This window comes from Cricetulus griseus, chromosome 3 (genome assembly GCF_003668045.3).
Source record: "Cricetulus griseus strain 17A/GY chromosome 3, alternate assembly CriGri-PICRH-1.0, whole genome shotgun sequence".
Classification (NCBI taxonomy): Eukaryota; Metazoa; Chordata; class Mammalia; order Rodentia; family Cricetidae; genus Cricetulus; species Cricetulus griseus.
This window is the reverse complement of record NC_048596.1, coordinates 25,375,359-25,388,316: the sequence shown is the minus strand read 5'-3', so window position 1 is coordinate 25,388,316 and position 12,958 is coordinate 25,375,359. Positions and strand designations below refer to the sequence as shown.

The window sequence follows — 12,958 nt, the reverse complement described above, 5'->3', positions numbered from 1 at the left end:
TCTGGTACAAGAGTAGATGGATAGAAGTATTAACATGTATGTGTTAATAACACAATGCTTGTTATAATACTGTGGTGTGAATTTGCATATGTTTTTATGTTGAAGGATCATGCTTTGCTGGAAAGATTTACCTGCGTAGTGTTCATACAGGGGGATTTTACCAAGAGAAGGGAAGCAGCAAGGACATGCATTGGTAGAAATGACTAGAAGCAGGGCAAGCAGCGGGTTTTCTGTTGTAGCCAACTAGAAGCCACATATGTGGCAAAAAGCAAGAAAGAAAACAAAAAAAAATTTAAGGACTTTTACAGCCTTCTTGGGGGCAGGTGAATGTTCACCTCTGGATGGTTTTACAGGGTAATTGAAGTCGCCAGAGCAGCAGTCCTCAGCCTGTTGATTGCAAACCCTTCACAGGCATCAACTAAAACCGTTGGAAAACACAGATAATTACGTTACAATTCATAGCAGTAGCAATGAAAATAATTTTATGGTCAGATCACCACAACATGAGGAACTGTGTTAAAGGGTTTCAGCATTAGGAAGGTTGAGATGAACTGCTCTAGAGCACGCTGCTGTCTAGATTAGTCCCTTATGGGAGAGTTTGAAGCAGCCAGGATTGCACTGAACATTTAAAATCTTTGAGAAAACAATCCAAACCTTGAGGGGGCGGGTGTGCAGTGGGAGTGAGATGGGAGCATGAAATAAATACCTGTCCTTTCTGTGTTACCCTGGAACAGTTACATGGGCTTGGACATATTCCTAAATTAAGTATACTTTTGTCTAAGTTACTATTGACTATTAAGTAGAACCCTGTTTTTATGTGTAATTGGTGAGCTACAAAGGACTTCTGTGTGACAGAGGTGATGTTCTTTTGTGGGAGAGACTTTTCCTGGGGAGAGAGGACACACAGATGACTAGCTACCCCATAAAGGAACCTGTAACAGAACAAAGTACAAGCTGCACCAGAGTCCAACTTAGTGGACAGTGAGTTTTAGTGGGGTTACTTATAAAGCAGGGACGACCCAGAACAGCTGCATTACCGAAGAAAATAATCTACCCACCCAAAGGGTGGCTACTGACAAAAGCCACATCCCCGAGCTCTGTGCACAACCAGCAGGGAACAGCCTTCTCCCCCAACTGTTGGTTTCTGCTTCTATAGCTCTGGGAAGGTCCCCTGTGAACTTTGGAAATGAAGAAGTTAGTTTGTTCTTGGCTCTCATGAGCTCAGCCCTCCCACTTTCTGGAGAGAATGTTTCAGTTCAGAGGAAAGGCTAACACACCCTGATAAAGTTATAGTCTCAATTGTCCAGTGGGACATCAACATTAAGCCACATTAAAAAAAAAAAGACGTGTGTGGTGTGTGGTGTGTGTGTGTGTGTGTGTGTGTGTGTGTGTGTGTGTGTGTGTGTGTGTGTGTGTTGTATATACATGCACATATATGGTATCCAGAAGAAGGCATCAGAGCTACTGGAGCTGGAGTTACAGGCTGCCAGACATGAGTGCTGGGAACTGAACTCCGATCGTCTGCAAGAACAGCAAGAAGTGCACTTAACCTCTGAGCCATCCCTCCAGGTCCGTACACTAGAAATCTTATTTCATTATTATGGCTTTTGGTGGCTATTCAGCCTCTCCTGCACTTCACTGACACAAGTGCATCATGTGATGTTTTCCTTATTAGTGAATTAAGTAAATTTTTAGCATGTAGTCAATATATATTTGTATAAAAATCGTATTTTAGATCTCCTGAAAAATACATACTGGCATATTGACTACTTGTTAATATAAATTATCTTTCTGTCTTCTGTATCCTCAAACAGTTCCGTTTGCTTCGTTTAATTTTGAATATAGACCTGGTGGGTCTCACATTCTCAGACTGTAGGTACTCTGTGCACAAAAGAAATATGTACATGAGTTAAAGTTTTAACCTGATAGCTCTGGGTTGTAGTTGTGAAGCTAATGACTTCAGTAAGGTGCACAACATTGGATTTAGTGTTCCGTCAGTGTAAGCCAATGTAACACTGTCAGGGAGCTTTCATAGGGTTGAACCAAACAGTTGTCATTTGCTGTTGAGCTTGTGGAACACCGTACCACCAAATTATAAAAAATACTTGAGTTTGAGTAACCACAATTATAATACATGAGGCATTACATGATAAAACTTTAGAGTACATGGTTTTGAATAGTTACTTGCTTTAAAAAAGATAATTTTACACTCATAAGTGAAATGTTTAATTTGCAAATCTTCTCTCCTTTTTTTTTTTTTTTTTTTTTTGGCAATATAGACTAACCATGTAGTCCAGACAGGCCTTGAACTTGAGATTCCCCTGCCTTTCTCTCTGGACTGAAGGAATTATGGGTACACAGCCATCAAGCTAGCTGCCCACTCTACTCTGTCTATCCCAACAAGACTTGCAGTAGGAGGGTAGGCTGTAAGATTACCACAAATTGGTTCTGACACTGGGTGACATTGAATTTGCCCACTTTAAGGTAGCTCAGACTATTCAGGCTTAAGGCTTTTGTTTTAAAAAGAAAACTTGGTGTCTCATCTTTTGTTAGAAGCTTGGACTCCAGGACTGGCAGAATAGAGGTGAAGACAGACACTTGCTATGTGGGCCCTACAATCTGAGTTTGGCCCCCAGGAGCCATGATAGAAGGAGAAAATCAACTGAAGATTGCCCTTTTGTTCTGTTTTGATTTTGTTTTTGTTCTTTAAGACAGGGTTTTTCTGTGTAGCAGCTCTGACTGTTTTGGAACTCACTTTGTAGACCAGGCTGACCTCAAACTCATAGAGATCCTCCCAAATTCTGGGACTAAAGGAGTGTGCCACTACTGCCTAGTGAAAGTTGTCCTTTAACTCCCATACATGTGTCATGGTCTGCATACCTGCATGCATACGCAATAATAATAATAATAATAATAATAATAACAACGACAACTTTCTTTTAAAACAAGAAAATGGAACTTTGTGTTCCAGTGACTAATTTACATTCTCTTAGTATTTATTTAGCAGATACTAAATTTAAGTACTTAATTCTTCTTAGACAAAAGCTCCTTGAGTACAGGGGCCTGTTTATATATTCAGTGCTGTGCTCCAGGCATCTCATAGAGTTCCTGGTAGATGGTAGGTAGTCCTCTGAGGAGTTGTGGAATAACTCACCACTTACAGGGGTCACAAAACAAGGAATGGTTTTAGAACTTCGTAATAGATGATTTTTGAATGCTGCAAATGCTGAACCTGATTGGTCCAGGGTTTGGCCACACTGATTGGTCCAGGGTTTGGCCACACTGGTTGGTCCAGGGCTTTGCCACACTTTCAGCATCCTAAAGACAGAGTATATAAGTCTCCCATTGGTCAACTGTAGCAAACACTTCCATTCTTTACGGTGCTTTTGAAAAAAATTGCCCTGCTTGAAAATTATCCAAACAGGGAGCAATTATATGTGAAGTAAATGGTGGAGGTATTTACCCGGGTGCTGTTGGTTCTCTGCAGTCTAGATGACAGGCATGAGAACCTAGACATGCGAACGGGGATAGCCCAGAGAATTGAAATGAGTGATACAGAATTGAATCCCCCATTACTGGTTCACTGCTTCTTGCTCCCTCAAATTCCTTACTGCTTTAACTGCCTCGGTGTCCTCCCTGGAGCGGATAGTGTATACGTCAGCAAGTTCAGGGAATGTAATGATTACTGTTATCTATATACAGTGTTGATAGTTTTCCTTGATGTTCAGGTTCGAACTTTTCCACAAAATGTTAGAAGAGCTGTGAACTATCTAGTAAATATGTAACTGTTGCACAAACAACAATTTTTGTGGGTAAGCTAAATTCTGTGCAGTGCAGGCTGGTGATCAGAGCCCTCGATGTCCAGTGAGATCAGAGATACACAAGCTGTTGCTTTTAAAGTGTCAAATCCCCCTTCTGCCCTCACTAGACTCACTGATCTGTCCGCAGAACCCTTCTTTGGTTCTCCAGACCATCCCTTGGTGAGCGCACATATTATGCAAGGGAAATGCTGATGATTGTCTCACTACCTGACAGTTTAAATCTGAAGTACATTTAGTCCAACAAAAACAAAGCAAATCTACACCACCCCTCCCCACATCAGCCCTGCAAGTCTCAATGTGTCACAAATAATCTGTGCACAAAATATAGCCCCAGTCACAGATGCTAGTATTACAAGTGACAAGGCTGTATGCCGAAATTCATCAGTAAGTTAATTACTTGAGCCAAGCTCAGAATTTGTTCTTCCTATAGAAATAATGCTGTAAACTGCTGTTGGTGGACTTTCTCTGGCTGTGCACACACCTATCTGATGTATGGTTTCCTGTATCATGATCGGTATCCAAGGCTTGAGGCGCGCTGTGCTCCCTGGCCCGCACCATGCCCTGGGTTGTACCCGAACCCTAGTGGTGTGCTTAAGGCTAACAGCAACTGGAAGGCATGCTGAGCCAGCACTTCAGCAACTCCTGTCAGATTATTAAAAGGTTGACTTCTTAATCCCTGATGTAAACAACAGCCCCACTGATACCAAAGAATTGCTAGGGTCTGGCTCCTTGAGTGATCATCACCGCAGACTGAACAGGACACTGTTTGCCTGCAGAGCCGAGTTCAGATGGAGAAGAAAAGTAAGCTGGATTGAAGGAGAATGATACGGAGCACCCCGGAAGGAGAGTGGCTTCTGTGGAAAGAAACCCTGGAGGTTGTAAATACACGCAAACAAACCACCCTTGACTAGACACTTTCAGAGCAAACAGAACTCCCAAGAGAAACTTTCGGGGTTGAGGATTTCAAAAGTGTCAGAGAATGTACCAGGAGGAAGGCGTCTCCTGAGGTGACTGATAGGTGGGGAGGGAAACCCTCCATAGAGTCTCACTAACTGAGGGGAGCAAAGAAGGCCAGGCCCTTCCTTAGGACAGTACTGTGCCAGCTGTCCAGAGCAATAGGCCGCTGAGTAGCCGGGGAAGGTGGGAGGAAGCAATATAGTTGTCAGAATAAATGACAGTGTCTCAGCAGTGACCTAGGAGTGGCTGTGTGACCTTACCCCTGACTGTTTCATCTGGAAGCCTTCACCTTCAGCCCTTGGCTCAGGATTTTCTCTGCTGTTGTACTTCCCACCACTATCCATCTGCTCAGTGAGAGCCTGAACATGCTCATGTCTTGTCTAAGTGTGATCTGACTAGAGTCCTCTAACCCCTCCCCTTTAAAAAAAAATGTAGGGGAACACTGCAGATTTTTGGGCCATTCTTGCACAGGGGCCATGTCTTCTTCTCTGTGTCGTTCTAGTGTTAGCATGTATGCTGCTGAAGGGAGCCCTTTTAAAATACCACTTCCCCAAACTTCCCCTCCCTCAACTTTATCCTCCTTTGTAGCACTATTGCTGCCTGACTTGCATTCCTTATTTTCTGTCTTCTTCCATCAGACTGTAAATTCTGCCCATCAAGGAATCTGATTCTCCGCCGTGTTTCCTGTGCTGAGGGCACGGCCTAGCACACTGAACACCAGATTAGGAGGCGTATTGACTAAGGAGGGCTTTTGACTGGAAAGAGCTTTCCCCTTACGAACAGTCTCTGCAGGAGGGATCATTCCAGCCTGCCGTTTATCTCTAATAAACCAGCCACAAGATCGCTTCAGTGCAGAGCGAGATCCAGTTAGTGGTCAGATTCTTCTACTAGAAGGTTCTGGGGACAGAGGCCATTTGTCACCCTGTTGGTGTTTAATATCTCACTTTTCTTCCAAGTTTTATTTTGACAAATTCAGAGTCCATGGAAAAGTCACAAATAAGGAACGACCCATGCTTCCCACTGAATTTGCTACGTGTTCTCAGGCCACCACTCCACTCTGCCTCTCTGTTCTGGATATCTTAATATAATCCTCACAGTTCTTTACAAGTACAGTTCTTCTAAATTCTTCAATTTTATCACCCAAGAAGGAGATTTATTGCTAAGTTCAGGGACCGTAACATGGATACAGTACAGCCTGATGTGTACATCCTTCTAAGTTATGCCCATCCTTTGTAATCAGAGCACCAACAGTTGGAGTCCTAGTCTGTGAGCCCACCCAGAATCACACATTACATTTAGTTATCATGTTTCTTTAATCTTTATAATGTATATTTTTCTAAAGACTGTGCTATTTTTTTTTCATTAAGTGGCCCTTCTGGGGGCTTGCTTTACCTTGCCCCATTATTGGAATTAAGATGCACTTTGGGCAGAAATGTTACATAGACATCCATGTGTCCTTGTAAACGCATCATCAGCTTAGCAGCTGTGAGATGTGTGATATCAGAGTGTAGCCTCACTAGTGGTGGTAACTTTGAGCCCTTGGTTTTAAGTAATGTTTTCCACATTTCCTCATTAGTACACAATACTAGTAAGTACTTTGTAACTCACAATTTTACACTGTAAGATTTTGTTTTGTAGAACCGTAGCATTTGCATGGACAAATATTGTAAAACTATGTGAATACCCCATGTCCCAACGTCTTTTACCTGTTTGTTTATGATCCCAGGAAATTGTTGCCTGAAGCAGTAACGTTGGTGCAAAATGGCGACTTTTGTGATCCTTCACTCCTCAGAGAAGTTTTCATAAATAAGAACCTCTTCTGTCCCATCTTGTTTGCTTGATATAAATATGAATTCATGAATTATGTTTAGTGTGTTATGCCCTAATGTCATTTATTTTAATGTTCAGATTATCTTAGCATTAGCCTAACTTCTAGCTTCTAGGGAAAGAAGCACTAATTCAAGAAGTAATGGGTATTTTTAGTCCACTTAGCATGTGAATACACAAGAAACACCCAGATTGGGCCCCAGATTGATCGTTCCTATCCTGGTAATGATGATGGTCAGTGGACTGTATTGAAGTAGCAAGGCTGTATGACTATGGCCTTAAAGAGTTAAAACGCATATAGTCCATAAAAATTTACCTGCTGGGTCTGGAGAGATGGCTCAGTGGTAAAGAGCACTCGCTACTCTTGCAGAGGACCTTGGTTTGGTTCCCAGCACCCACACAGCAACTTAGAGCCACCTGTAACTACTGAACTAGAGGTTCTGACACTGTCTTCTGTTTCTACAGTTCCTACATGTCTAGGTGACTCAAAAAGACACATGGAACACATAAATATATAAAAATTCTCTTCTTAGCATGGAAGGGAATGCTCTTCTAGGGACTTGTGCACTCTGGGAGACATAGGGAGAGAAAAGGCACACCTCACCCATGCAGATCATGAATGCTGTGTCCCCACATTCACACTTTGGTTTGCAAATCCTCACCCTTCAAAGAGGGGCTTCCAGTGCCTGGTTTCTGGAATCTTGGAGAAGTAGCAGTAGTTTCAGCTGGCATGTTCATCTTTCTCCTTGGTCAAATGGCACTTTATTGATACCCAAACAAAAGTTAGACAGGTTGAGCTTTCCGAACCAAAAATAAATGTTTTTGTTGACCCGCAGGAGTGGATTTTGGTCAAATGATTTCCTGAGTCCCCCTAGAAGTCATTTCTAGACAAATTATTGTTAGCACTTTGCTTATTTGTAGTTCGTGACTTTTTAAAAATCATAAAAATTACACATGTACATGGTATTTGTGTTGCTTAGTAACCTTGTTCAATTTATTTGCATTTAATCAGTAATCCTTTTTTCTGTAAGGTAATTCCATTTGTCTTTCTGTTGTCTTACTTTATTTCCACTTCATCCTACTAAGAACAGAGATTTTTTTTCTTACAAGAGAAATTTCAAGAACACTTTCACTCTCATGGGCATAGGATGAGGCACACTTCCTTCTTTCCCTCTGTGGAAGCCACAGCGATGTATAAGACGGGTGAGAGGACACTTGCTATTTAAACTCTGATCCTTTGAATACGTCAGCCACAAATGGGCAACAGGGTATATAAGCTCAGTGTTAACAGGGTCAGAAGATTTCCAAGTGGGTGCTACACCTTCTTGTGTGTTTGCTTTTGCTTTTGGTTTTTGTTTTTGTTTTTTCATTTTGGACTGTATGGTCCTCTGCTGCTTCTGACATTAGGATAGATAGGGGATGATAGACTAGACATCTCTATTTTTAAAAGCTCAGTCAGTGTCTGACATTAATGTTCTACAACTCCATGTGGCCCACTGCTTTCTCAGCTCTCCTGATTGGGTGTTAGACGCCATTCTTGTCATTGCAGAGTCTACCTACTGCTGGGGTCCCCGTCTGTACCAGGTGATGTCCTGGTGATTTGTTCCCTGGTCTCACCACTCACCTACAAAACTCACTGAACAATGTGGTTTTTCCTGTGTTTGCCTGGGTAGTGTTTAACCTGGACATTGTCTGCTACAGTGTTTAGGCTAGTAATCATCTGCTAAGACTTCTTGGTTGGAGGTGACACCTAAAGATTTCAGGAATCAAGCTGTGTAAGTAGCTCCATCTGATGAGAGGTCATTGTCGCACACAGCTCCAGTGTTCCCTCTAGAAAAGTACAGGGCCATGGAACCTGTGATCTGTGCAAGCCACGATCTAGGTATTCAAAGCTTGCCTGTGGCTGGATGCCAGGCCCTGTGGTGAGCAGAAAAGCTACACTAGTGCCTCTAATGCTTGACACCTGCTACCAATTAGTTCACACCTGCCTTGTGCCGTCCTGTGGCTCCCATCCTCTCTCCCATGGGCTAGCCTTTAAAACAAAACACTGACAATCAGAAATGTTTCAGATTCTAACCTAGATCTCCATGTATCTTTATAAGCTCTGAAGAAATGTTGATGAATTCTCTGGATAATAAATAAGAGATCAAGTTTGGCCCATCCTCTCTATTTAAATATAGACAAATGTAAAATTCTTTCTGACACTGGAAACTTCTCAGGTGCTTCACACACACACACACACACACACACACACAGAGAGAGAGAGAGAGAGAGAGAGAGAGAAAGAGAGAGAGAGAGAGAGAGAGCATGAGAGCATCATTCATGGTACCCAAAACAGTGTTTAATGTTCATTTGAGTCTGCAGAGTGTTTGCTGAACACAAACTCAGAACCAGGAAGATTAGCAACTGAGTACATTTTCTTTTCACTCCCCATCTCATGAGACTTTTCCAGTTGTAACTTTGAATCCAGCAGACCTAAAACCTCCATATGTCCCGGTATTGTCTGAGCACATAAGTCCCTTCCTAACTATGTACACTTGTCTGCACTGTGACCTGCTAGGTCCAAATACACAAATGTGTCCTTAGTACATAGTTAGCCAGAGGATTGATTCTAGATTGAAGGCTGCCCCAGAAAGCTAAGTGGTACCTTCAGTCTTGAGGTCGTTACTTAGAGGGTTGCCTCCTGACAATGCACACCGTATTAATTTCACTCGTTGTATTTGTCATAGAGGCGATTTTAAATTCATCCAGCGTTTATCAAACACCTTCAAGATTTATGCACTGACCTCTTCTTGACTTAAGTTATTGACCACCTTCCCTGATCCTAAAGAACAAGAACATCGATACTGATTCAAAACTCCTTAAAGTATGGAGCGCATGGGTCGACAGCAGTCCTCAGAAGGTTGAGTCCTGCGAGGTGGAGAGGACAAATGAGCTGTTTTGGATGATTCAGATTTCCAACTGGTGTAAATGGCTGACGAAAAGAGGGATGGAGGGAGAGTGGGATGTGGGGTACGAAAAAGCAAGGTTTTATGTTGGGAAGTGCAGAGTCTGAGAGCTCCGCTCTACGGCAGAATGCTCTAGAATAGAGCTAAGAAACACTGGGTTGGCGCCTCGGTACCAAGCTCCACTTCACCTTCATCCATTGCAGGCCTGTGATCCTTGCTGTCATGCAAATAATGAACAGAATAACTGTATTTACCTCATGGAGTTTCATAAGTAATAAAAGAAATAACAGGCAGGCGAAATGTTGAACAAATTCATGCTTAGCTGTTGGGCAAGGAAGGGGAACAGAAGCCACCTTGGAAAGTTGGCTGTGACAGGCGTCGGTTGATTGAAGCTTCATGGGGTTGCCATTGACCTGTGTGGAATTAAAGACAGGGTTTGAGAAATGGCCTCCTGATTGCCGGATTCTAGACACGGGTACAGGGATGTGCAGGAGTGTCCTGTTGAGCAAGACCGTTCTGTTTCCACTACACCTGCAGGTCACAGATTTGAGCAACAATCACATGTAAATTTTTTTGACTGTGGTTGTTTGGCAAGAACCTTATTAATTCTGGTCAGGTAGAGGAAGTGAATGACATGGCAGAACCAGAAGTTTGTTGTATTTACTTTTTTTTAACATCTCATTTTTGTAGACGAGAGGGTTTTTTGCCCTGCCCCATCCTGCATCTGTTTGGCCCCAAATAAACATACAGAGTCTTGTATTAATTATAAACTGTTTGTCCTATTGCTCAGTCTTACTACTAACTAGCTCTTTTTGGTTTTTCGAGACTGGGTTTCTCTGTGGCTTTGGAGGTTGTCCTGGAACTAGCTCTTGTAGACTAGGCTGGTCTCGAACTCACAGAGATTGTCTGCCTCTGCCTCCTGAGTGCTGGGATTAAAGGCGTGTGCCATCACCTCCACCTCCCAGCATTACTAACTAGCTCTTACAATTTAAATTAACCCATAATTCTTTTCTATGTTTAGCCGCATGTCTTGGTACCTTTTCTCAGTGAGGAATTCTCATCTTGCTTCCTCTGTGTCTGGCTGTCAACTCCATCTGCCTTTCCTCTTCACAGAATTCTCCTAGTCTAATAACCCCACCTATACTTCCTGCCTGGCTACTGGCCAATCAGTGTTTTATTAAACCAGTAGGAGTGACAAATTTTTGCAGTATACAAGAGCATTATCCCGTATCACATTTTGTATACCCAGAAGCTCCTGCACTGAGGGGGATGAGATAGAGAATTAATCTGAATAAATATAAATAGAAAATAACTATGAGTATCCCTAGAAGAATAGCAGAACCTAATTTTAATGACTAATGCATGCTAATTCTGGTTGGGAAGTAAATAGAATGGAACGTTGCTCCCTCTATGAAAACAGTTCTCTCTCTCCTGTTTTTTAAATTAATTTTTAAAGTTACCATGCAATGTAATGAGTTTTGTCATGGCATTTTCATACATACATGTGATACTGTGTTCTAATTCATACCCTAACCCCTCCCCCAGTGACTCTGGGTTCCCTAACTATCCACTGGTTCCCTTCTGTGCATAGGTCTCCGATTTTGTTTCCACACTGTCCGTGTGTACCATTATTCTCCCTTAGGGTCTGTCTCTTCCTGTTTTCTGATGGTGCCGCTTCTGATTTCATAGTGTTTATATGCACACAGTATAAACATACGGATATACACGTGTACATATTTAAATTTAAATTTAGGTTCTACAGATGAAAAAAAGATATTTTTTTCTTCCTGAATTGGACTTATTTCATTTAACATAATGTACCGTTTAATCCATTTCCTTGAATATGTATGTCTTAGTGTTCTATTGCTTTGAAGGGACACCATGACCACAGAAACTCTTACAAAAGAAGGCATTTAACTGGGCTCTTTTTTTCCCATGCTGTGGCCTGCGTCTTCACTCTGGTGGTGGTTTCCTTTGCTGTGTAGAAACCTTCTGATTCCATGCAATCCCGTTTTTCAGTTCTTGGAATTATTTCCCATGTTTTGAGTGTTTTACCTGCATTTTCCCTAGAGGTTTCTGTGTGAGTCATTGCATTAGGGTTTTTGGTCTGTTTTAAATTGATTTGTGTACAGGCTGGGGGACATAGGTGTAGTTTTAGTCTTTCACATGTGGGGTGGGAATCTAGTTTTGCCCCCATTATTTGCTAAAAAAAAAAAAAAAGGCTGTCTTTGGTGTGTATTTTTGACACTTTGTCAAAAGTTAGGTGACTGTAACTGCATGGGTTTATTCCCAAGTCCTTTTTCTATTAGTCTAAGTATCCTTTTAGTGCCTTATTATTTAGTATTTAGTATTTAGTGCCTCTTTGGTTACTGTGGTTCTGTAATGTAATTTGAGATCAGTATTGTGATACTTTCAGCATTTCTCCTTTACTAAGGATTGCTTTGTGGGCTTTTTTTTTCCTCCATAAGTACTTTAGGATAGTTTTTCCCTAGTTCTATGAAGAATGGCTATGGGATCTTGATGGGAATTGTATTAAATCTGTAGATTACTTTCCGTAATGTACTCATTATAACAATATTAATTCTCCTAATCCATGAGCATGGGTGATCTTTCTACTTTCTAGTACTGTCTTTAGTGTTTGTCATAACTGTTTTCAAATTTCCATTGTAGGTCTTTTTTTTTCTCTCCATTAGATAGTTTTATTTTCCAGGTATTTTTAAAGTATTACAGCTAATTAAGTTTGTTTTTAGACAATTCTACAAAGCACACACTATATAGTAGTGACCACTCTGACCCCTCACCCACCTTCCTACCCTGATGCCCACCCCACTTTCCCCACAAATCTCTTTCTCATTCATGTCTCTCTCTGTTTTGTTTTACGGCCTACTGAGTTTAACCAGGGCTGTCTGTGAGACCACGGATGTGAAGCTATTCACTGGAGCCTGGCGGAGAGCCTCAGCAGAATGGTACTTAATTGCGTACCCCCTCCCAGAATCTATCTAGCCAGGGGTTCATCAGGAAAGGGTAGGATCCCTGTGAAGCCTCTATCCTTTCCATGACTGATAGTTGACAGGACCAATCTTGTGCTGACCACTGCCGATGATCACAGATGTTATGAGTTAATGATTGCGATGGTTGCATAAAGCCTAGAGGATGGTGTTTTACCAGCCCTTCAACCAATTTTCCAACTTTTTACAGACTTCCCAACCCCTCTTCCACAGTGTTCTCCGAGTCTTAAAGGGGGTGTTGCAAATGCCCTCTTTAGGGCTGAGCCCACAGCCATCACTTAGGCTACTATGAAGTCTCCATATTCACAAGTGTTCATTGTAAGGAGAGGCTTCTGTGGTAAAGGCTGGAATCAGCTTTTGTCTGGGGACATAGCATAGATATTTAGAAGGGAGTTTA

General features: G+C 41.9%; 1 protein-coding gene and 1 non-coding gene across 2 annotated transcripts in view; one reads left to right on the top strand and one right to left on the bottom strand.

Annotated features, from left to right (window-relative positions):
- Positions 1 to 12,958, top strand: part of Pcgf5 (polycomb group ring finger 5) — a 114,641-nt gene that overhangs the window by 31,149 nt on the left and 70,534 nt on the right. The gene's annotated exons all lie outside the window — the stretch shown is intronic.
- LOC113834795 lies at positions 5,204 to 5,308 on the bottom strand. Its single transcript, XR_003483598.1, has one exon. It is a non-coding gene; the product is annotated as a U6 spliceosomal RNA (small nuclear RNA).